The following is a 10213-nucleotide window of genomic DNA, read 5'->3' as shown; positions in this document are numbered from 1 at the left end:
TAGGGGCTGCTGAGGATATTGCAGTAAACCAAGCAGATAGAAGGTCTTGCTTCCATAGAGATTATACTCTAGGAGTCAGACAATAAAATAAATAAGTGAAATGTGATGTAGTAGATGGTAATACTTGTTATGAAGGAGAGAGGAGGATATAATATGTGGATGTCTGAGTGTTGCAAATTTAAATAGCATGGTCAGGAAGTTGTTTGAGCAAAGAACCTATTTTGCAGAAGAGCCTTCTAGGCAGAGGCAAGAGTGAGTCCAAAGACGTAGAGGTAGGAGCGTCCCAGGACATTTGTAGAAGAGCAAGGAGACTAGTGTGGCTGGAGCAGAGCGAGCAAGGAAGAGTGCAGAATGAGATGATGTCAGGATGAAAACAATATTCAGCTTGTCCATGGTCATACAGGCTGCTGTAAGAACTCTTCTTTTTTCACTCTATGTGAGATGGGAAGCCATTGGAGACTTCTGAGCAGAAAAGTGACAAGATCCAACCTGTGATTTCCATGATGACTCTGGCTGTGTTGAGAATAGACTGTGGCTGAACAGGGGAAGAAGCATGATATGACCAGTTAGGAAGTGGTTGCCATCATCCCAGCAAGAAATGATAGTGGCTGTGTCCAGGAGAGGAGCAGGGGAGGAAATGAGTGAATGAATGATAATAAAATTTAAGAAAGAAACTCTGCATCATCCTGTTACTTTGAAATTTGCACCTATTTCTTTTGTATTTGTGTTTTCCCATGGCCCCATGTATAATTATATGGCATAATTTTATTCTGAAGATAATATGATTTTGAATCTTTTTCATCTAATAGCATCGGAGCATCGGCCTACATCCATAGGTGCTTCAAAATCTTCTTCTTCTTCTTCTTCTTTTTTTTTTTTTTTTTTTTTTGGAGATGGAGTCTCACTCTGTTAACCAGGCTGGATATAGTTAGTGTGTGTGATCTTGTCTCACTGTAACCTCCACCTTCTGGGTTCAAGTGATTCTCTTGCCTCAGCCTCCCGAGTAGCTGGGATTACGGGCACATGCCACCATGCCCAGCTAATTCCATGCCCGGCTAATTTTTGTATTTTTAGTAGAGATGGGGTTTCACCATGTTGGCCAGGCTGGTCTGGAACTCCTGACCTCAAGTGATCCACCCACCTTGGCCTCCCAAGGTGCTGGGATTACAGGAGCCACCACACCTGGCAAAATCTTCCACTTTTAATGGCAGAATGATATTCTTTAGAGTTTCTGTGACATAATTTGTTCAATTGTTTCTATTTAGAAATTTATTGATTTCATTTATCACTATTGTAAATAATAGAAATGAATATATTAATATTAATATTTGTTTTATTTTCTTTCCTATAGATTTATTTTCTTTCCTATAGATTGTTTCCTTAAATACTTAAGAGTGAATTTACTTCATCAAAGGAGGCATGTATATGCTGTGTGGCTTTTGAAATGCACTAACAAATTGCATTCTAATAAGGTTGTATGCATGAGGGTACCTACCGGTTTTACAACAGGACTGGATCAGAAGTAGGTCCTGCTCATAAGAAAGTTACAATATAATTTGGGAAGAAGATGCGTAAACCATCAGCTCTAATAAAAAGCACAATGAAGAACAGTGTAAGGAGGTACCACATTTAGAAAAACCTTATCAGCTTTAGATGTTATTAATTTAATTTTTAGTAATTTTTGCATCCATTAAATAAATAAGCCTGAATGGAATGGCTCATGCCTGTAATCCCAGCACTTTGAGAGGCCGAAGCAGATGGATTGCTTGATCCCAGGAGTTCAAGACCAGCCTGGGCAACACAGTGAAACCCCATCTCTACCAAAAAATATAAAAATTAGAAGGGCGTAGTAGAATGTGCACCTGTAGTACCAGCTACTGGAGAGGCTGAGGAGGGAGGATTACTTGAGCCCAGGAGGTTGAGACTGCAGTGAGTCATGATTGCGCCACTGTACTCCATCCTGGGTGACAGAGAACCTGAAGGAAGTAAGGAAGTAAGTAAGTAAGTCAGTCAATCAGTCAATCAATCAATCAATCAATCAATAAAGTGTGACTGGTCGTTTAATTTTACCAATTCGCTTTTTTGTTTTTACCTCTCTTGGTATAAATTACCCCACATATCAAGGCCCTTTACCCATTAAGCTATTAAGATTTTGATTTTTTCTCATTCTACTATAAAGACACATGCACATATATGTTTATTGCAGCACTGCTCACAATAGCAAAGACTTGTTACCAACCCAAATGCCCATCAGTGATAGACTGGATAAAGAAAACGTGGCACATACACACCATGGAATACTATGCAGCCATAAAAAGGATGAATTCATGTCCTTTGCAGGAACATGGATGAAGCTGGAAATCATCATTCTCAGCAAACTAACACAAGAACAGAAAATTAAACACTGCATGTTCTCACTCATAGGTGGGAGTTGAACAGTGAGAACACAGGGACCCAGGCAGGGGAACATCTCACACACCAGGGCCTGTTGGTGCTGGGGGTGCTAGGGGGAGGGATAGCATTAAGCGAAATAGCTAATGTAGATGACAGGTTGATGGCTGCAGCAAACCACCATGGCACATGTATACCTATGTAACAAACCTGCACATTCTGCACATGTATCCCAGAACTTAAAGTTTAATAATAAAAAAAAGATTTTTTTCTTATCAATTAGGTAAGTTTTTGTTGCTTATTATTCATAGACACTTACTTAACTAGAAAACAATTCTGCTATTCTCTGATCCTCATCTTTTTATGTTTGCAAGTAGCGGTGTTCCTTTGTAAGGTAATGGAGATGGGCAGAATAATTCACACAATTTGTCTTACTGAAATAAACTTTATACAGAGAAGTACAAAACAGCTAACACAAATTTAGGAGGAATACAGTGTTAAGTGTATATCAGTTAACTGCACAAATATTTATTGAAGCACTTAATAGATATTATTCTAGGGTTGGAAATATGATGAATAAGGTTACAGTTTCCAATCATTTAACAATTTGAAAATTACTGTACTCATAAGGAACAGTAGATATATAGATAAAATTTCAGCAGTGTAATATATAATTGGATAGAGGTGAACACTGAGTTCTTTGGAAATAAAACTGGATAAAAGTATTTATAGAGCTAAGCAATGAAAACATTCTAATGCCCTCAGCTGTGAAATAAAAATAATACAAAATGACTAAGGCAGACAACTCAATAGAAAATTGGGCAGACGACTTGAGCTAACCACAAAAGAGGATATTCCAAATTGCCAACAAATAGATGGAAAGGTGCTTAACTTCACTAGTCATGAAGGAAATGCAAATTTAAGCCAGCCACAACATGATTCAACTATTTACCCCCTCCCCACTAGAATGGCTAAAATCAAAAAGCATTTAGACAAGCAGAACTCTCATAGATTGCTGGAGGGAGTATACGTTTGTATGGCCACCTTGGAAAACTATTTAACAGTATCTTCTAAAGCTGAATATACTTGTATCCAACGACCCAGCAATCCACTCCTAGGTAGTAAGTTGTCACCTTAGTAGGTAAACAATGGTTGAATATTGGCAGTTTTATATTGTTCAACCTAATGTTTACCCAGCAGAAATGCACACCTATGTTCACCAAAAGATGTGGAAGAATTTCACAGAAGCACTATTTATAAGAGTCCCAAAACAGAAAGTATCCAAATGCCCATCAACAGTAGAGAAGGTAAATACTTGCATATTGATCTACAATAACAAGAACAAACAAACTGCAACTACATGCAACAAGATGAGTGTCTCTCACAAACATAATGTTGGACGAAAGAAGCCAAACACAAGAGAGAACATACTTTATGATTCTACTTACATAAAATATAAAAATATGCAAAACCAATCTGTTAGAAGTCAGAGGAGTGGTTACCCCTTGGGGATTAGGAACTGGAAGAGTTCACAAGGTGGGGCTTTTGAAGTTCTGGTAATGTTGGGTTTCTTGATCTGGATGCTTTCTACATTAATGATTTGTGCACTTTTGTATGCGTATGTGTATTGCATCAAAAAGTTTTTAAAAAATTAACATTAAATATAAGAAAGTCCAAGTAAATCCTCATTTTTTTTCCCCACAACAATCACTTTGATGCTCTTCTAGGGAAATACTGAATATCAAATTCTTTTAAAAAGGTTTTCTCCCCTCATTTTTGGAGCCCTTTTCTGCTAGCAATGGTAGGTAATGCTGTACTTGTTGTAGGAACATAGGTAAGAGACTAAACTGGGTGTGGGGTCCTGGCTGGGAAGCTTTCCTGGAAGAGATGAAGCTGGACCTGAGTTGTGTAGCATCCATTAGAGACAGCCAGGGAAGGAAGTGGATGGCAGACAGTTCCAGGGAGAGAGGCCAGGCTGCTCAAAAGCAAAAAGGTGTGGTAGGGAAAGAAAGAGAACCCACTGGGAGGGAGTGGACAGAGCTTGCTGGAGCTAGAGCTTGGAGAGTAGCTGACGAGGGGTTAATGATAAGCAAGAGAGTTTGGCAAAGGCCAGAGAAAGATCTTAAAGGGTCATGATACTGAGCTTGGACTTAATCTTGTAGGCATCTGGGAACCACTGACCAATTTAAATCAAACAGGTGACACAATTAAGTTTCTACTTAATAAAGAGTAAGATGGTGATGGTGTGAGAAATACTTGAAGAGGGTTAAGAAGACTGGAGCCTGGGGTACCAGCCAGGAGGCCATTGCAGTAATCCATGGGAGATATAACAGGCTGGTGGTATTGGATGGAGAAGTAGGGACAGACATGAGAGCTACTGAGGAGACAATTGTTCTGACAGGACTCAGCAATTGATGGGTTTGAAATTGATATGTAGGCACGGTACTTTTCTTCCTAGTAAAAATGTGGCAGAACCTTAATTTTGATAAATGATAAAACACATGTGGCCTTTGTCCTTATTCCCCCCCCCCCTTTAACACCTTTCTACAGGTGTATCCATCAAAGGATGTTGCCATGACGAACAAGAGAATGCTTACCAATGATTTTCCATTGCTGCTTGGAATGAAAACCCAATGACACATTTCAAAATTTTGCAGTGGTGAATCGTGTAGGTCATCTTATTGCACTACCATGCAAACTTCTTGATTTTGCCAAATCAGTCAGTTGAGAGAAAAAAGGAAAAATAAAGTGTTACCTATATATACTGTCATATACTATTGTAAACAAAAAACAATCTGTGTATGTGTTTATGATTATATAGTACAAAACTATGTACACACATGAAAAAACATACATGTATGTATATACACACTAGAAACTTAAACAGCTATGTGACACTCTTGAGATTTTATGTACAGACATTATCAAGGTATACAAAAAATAACAAATGTTTATTTAATTTTCCCTGTCTTTTTAATGGTTCCATTTGGGTGGGGGAGGATCCAGAGGATTTTTTCCTCACTTTAATCACCTCATTGCATTTCCTTCTTTTCAATTTTGGCTTTTATAAATGGGAACACTGTGTTAATCCATTCTAATTAAAACCCAGCCATGCAACCCTTCAGTTAAAGAAACAATTTTTGAGTCTGCCTAGGATATCATTTAGTCAGAAATCACCTCTATGGCTTTTAAAATGATCACCACTACAGTGCTCTGGTAGCCACGGGGGCAAAGTCTTTACAGGCTGATTTTCTAAAAATACCAGGAATTGGCCAAGAGCCCTTGTTCTGGAGAAGGGTTCAGAGTTCTTCCACAGGGGCCCAACAGAGTGCAGAAATGTGTATTCCTATAGAAAAAGAAGAGGGTAGGAATTATGGAAGGGACAACAACAAATGACCCAAGTTCACCTCCTGCCTGTCCACAGAACACCTCTTTGCCTTCCGGCTGCCGGAGGAGCTATGCTATTCTTAGCCATCTCCCATGAAGGCAATTACACAAACCCCCTCTGAAACCCATTTCCACATTTGTTCAAGAAATTCTTTTATCTTACGTAAATCCCCCATGCTGTAACTAAGCCCTTGGTCTGCCCTTGGCCAGATGGGAGGGCAGCCAGGCTTCCTCTCTCCAGCAGAGCCCTTTCTGTACCCAAAGATGATTATCTCATCATCGTGCCATCCTCCCTCCCATTCTCCAGGCTGAAAATTTTCATCTTTAGCTTTTTCCTTTCCTTCTCCTTCTTACCATTTCTACGATCCCCTTTAACTGTTGCCGAACACTTTTCAGAACTGAACCTAGTACTATGCAAAAAGTCTATCTGATCTTGTTCTCCAACTGATGGGGACAAGGCAGGTTAAAAAATATTCTGAGAAAGCAACAGGGAGAGTGGAGGTAGGTGTTGCTTGCCCACAGCTGTGGAATAAAGCTGAGTACAACTGAGTCCATAACCAAGGCCCCAATCCAAGGCTGCATCCTCAAAAACCAAGAAAGCCAAGCCCAAAGTCCTCGCTGGTTCACAGGCCCAGGGAGAATCCAGAGGAATTGTTCTGTAAGGGGAGCAGGCCTGGATGTGTGCTGAGTAGTGAGTGGGCAGCTGCAGCCTTTGAAACAAATCCAGATCTTACAGTCCTGGGCCGGGAAGGGCAGGCATCTCATGAACAGCTGAAGAACTGACCAGCAGTAAGTTCAGGAGACTGTTCAGATTACATTGTCAGACTAAGTCAAAACTCCTCCATGTCACTAAACGTGTGCCTCAGACCTTGTAGTGGACTAGGACCAAACTTAAGAGGGTGTAGAGCAAGCAGATGGGCCCCAACCCAAATGGTCCCTCCCTACTTGGACCATGTGATAGTCTCTTGGGCTTGAAAACTTTGAGTTCTCTCTCTTTCCCTCCTCTCCATTGCCTTAATCACCAAACTGTGACTCTTCAATGTCTCTCACGCTCATTCCTTTTTGCTTCTATTTTCCCCAGTCAAACCTGAACAATCTCAGTCCTGAACTGTAAATTGCTTCCTAATAGGACTTTCAATTCCTATTCCTGTTTGCCAATCTACGCCACATTCTGCTGTCTTTCTTTTATATTTTTACTTGAGGATTTTGAATTACCTATAGGGATAAGTTTATATGCTTCTTAGTCCATCCAGACCCTCCAACATTTGGCCCTAAACTAGCTTTCCCAACCACATCTCCCACTGCTTCTTCATGAGTCCTCTACTGAGTCAAGCATATTGCCCTTTCTATGTCTGTCTTTGTCCATGTTGTTCCCTGACTTGGAAGGTCAGTGACTCTCCTCTCTGCCCATTTAAATCCTATCTTGAAAGATGAAGATCTGATCTTAGTTTATCCAAGATCACCTTGACCAAAAGTTCTTTATGTCCCCAGATCTCTTACAGCACTTCCTGTCAGTTTCCCTCATCTAATCTTATATTGTACTGGGCTGTTAGTTGGCTTCAATATGTGTCTGCTGTCTTCCCTGACTAGTGTCTTAAATACTTTGATGGCAAAGGTGGACTTTTAGAGTTAAGGAAATCATTCCAAAGAGCTTAGCATCGTTCTGGATGTACTGAGTTTGCTATGGCTTCAGCGTAGTCTACAATGCTACAGTGCAGTGATTCCCAATATTCTTCAAGATGAAGATCTTTTGTTCCCTTTCCATTGTCAATAAACAAGTGTGTTGTGGTTCATTGATTAACATTTTTAAAAATACCATGATGATCAGATGCTTTTATGAATTTGCTAATGCTTTACAATGAAGTTTTATTTAGGTATAGCATCACCACCATGTACTCAAAACTTAGTAGTGCTGTAACTGTATTTAAGATGTTTTCATTTATTCGGTCTAATACTTAGCCAGCATGTGGCTTTGCTCACCCTTACAATGATGTTGGCTCTTTATGCGTCCTGCTGCCCCACTATTTGGTCATATTATTATTATTATTATTATTATTATTACCTCACAGGGCTGTTGTGAGGGTTAAATGAGATATATTGCTAAGTAAATGACACAGTGCTTCGCTGAAAGTGATTTTGATCTTTCTTTCCCTTCCTCATGCCACCATCAGCTAATTTAGAAGATGGGAATGTTCTGGGACCTCTGGGACAGAGCTTAGGGCAGTGGATGAGGGAAGGGATGGTGCTGTCTCTGGAAGAGAAGGGCATTAAAGATCACCTAGAGCAGCAGGTCTCAAACGTTTTACTTGCAGGACTCCTCTACCCTATCCTCTTAAATATTATTGAGGACCCCAAAGAGCTTCTGTTTATCTGGAATATGTCTATCAAGAAGCTTAAAAAAGAGTTTAAATTAAAAAATAACAATAACCCATTATACATTAATGTACATAACACATTTTTATGAAAAACAACTATATCTTTCAAAACATTAGTGAGAAGAGTGGGATTGTTTTAAATTTTTGCAAATCTCTTTAATGTCTGGTTTAATAGAAGACAGCTGATTCTTCCATTGTTTCTGCATTCAATCTCTTTTAATACAGATGGACCCCAACTTACAATGGTACAACTTAGGATTTTTGATTTTACAATGATGTGAAAGTGATACCTATTCACTAGAAACCATACTTCAAGGGCCCATACAACCATTCTGTTTTTCACTTTCACTACAGTAGTCAGTAAAGTCCATGAGATATTCAATCCTTTATAATAAAATACACTTTGTATTAGATTATTTTGCCCAACTGTAAGCTAATGTAAGTGTTCTGAACATGTTTAAGGTAGGCTAAGCTATGATGTTCAGTAGGTTAGGTGTAGTAAATGCATTTTTGACTTATGATATTTTCAGTTTATGATAGGCTTATCAGGACATAACCCCACTGTAAGTCAAAGAGCATCTGTATTTGGTTTTGGTGAAATATAGGAAGAAAATATAGTTTCATACAGATATATTGTTGAAAAAGGGAAAGCGTATAAGGGTATTTGAATAGGTTTTTGGATAACTGTGGATATTCTCTGAAACTAAACCAAAACTCAACAAGTGGTAGTTTAAGAAATGTTTTCCATTGTAAATTGATAAATTATAGTTGTATATATTTATGGGGTACAATGTGATGTCATGATTTATGAATAAAATGGGGAATAATGAAGTCAAAATAATTAACATAGTTTCTGTAGTGAGAACACTTGAAATTTACTCAGTGATTTTAAAACATACAATACACTATTAACAGTTACAGATTACTTGCAATGCAGAATCTAAAACATATCAATGAAGTTTTCATACTCTGTTACAACAAAATCCATTGCTATCTTTCTTTCAATGTGTCTTTTAAACATTTATCATATTGTAACACCAAACTGTCGGCACTTGGAAAATATTGGGTGCACCGAATTATGCAGATCTTCCAAACGTAAGCACATTTCATTACACAATTTCAAAAGATTGTCTTCATTATTAATCACCATTGATCTTATCAGATAAGTTTTTAGTGCTGGGAAGCTGTTAGGCTCACAGTGGCAAATACAAGATTTTCCAAATTCCTATTTTCATTCAAAAGCTTGAATATTATCATTGGCAATAAATACTGCCAGTTATTTTCCTTGAAGTTACTGGCCGATTTAGTTCATTTTTTTGAGAAAATATCTGTCAAATACCCAATTTCAAATAACCACAGTCTGTCAGTTGTTCGTCCAAATAAAAACAGTGTTCCTAAAAAAAAAAAAAAAAGCAGATAGGCTGGGTGCAGTGGCTCATGTCTGTAATCCCAGCACTTTGGGAGTCCGAGGTGGGCAGATCACCTGAGGTCAGGAGTTCAAGATCAGTCTGGCCAACATGGTGAAATCCCATCTCTACTAAAAAAAAAAAAAAAAAAATTAGCTGGGTGTGGTGGTGTGCCCCTGTAATCCCAGCTACTCAGGAGGCTGAGGCAGGGAAATTGCTTGAACCAGGGAGGTGGAGGCTGCATTGAGCTGAGATCACGCCACTGCACTCCAGCCTGGGTGACGGAGAAAGGCTCCATCTCAAAAAAAAAAAAAAGCAGTTCACCTTCCAACTCAAATGATGGCATCAGTGCTTTTCCTTGAGACAGCCATTGTACTTCAGTGTGCAGCAAAAGTGCTTTATGTGTACTTTCCATTTTGTCACACAAAATATGAAAAAGATGTATACTCAGGAGTTGACATTTAATAACATTAATAATTGTTAACACTTCACCAAGGACAAGTTTAAGTGAAACTGACATTTTCTTTTTACTGTGTAGCAGTAAAAAATATACCGACTACTAGTATAGTTTGGTCCCATTACCTTGATTCATGCTAAGGTACCAGCAGTTTTACTCATCATTGCTTTTGCACTATTGTCACAAATGTCAAATGA

The sequence above is a fragment of the Piliocolobus tephrosceles genome, chromosome Y (genome assembly GCF_002776525.5).
Source record: "Piliocolobus tephrosceles isolate RC106 chromosome Y, ASM277652v3, whole genome shotgun sequence".
NCBI classification, from domain to species: Eukaryota; Metazoa; Chordata; class Mammalia; order Primates; family Cercopithecidae; genus Piliocolobus; species Piliocolobus tephrosceles.
This window is presented reverse-complemented; position numbering follows the sequence as displayed.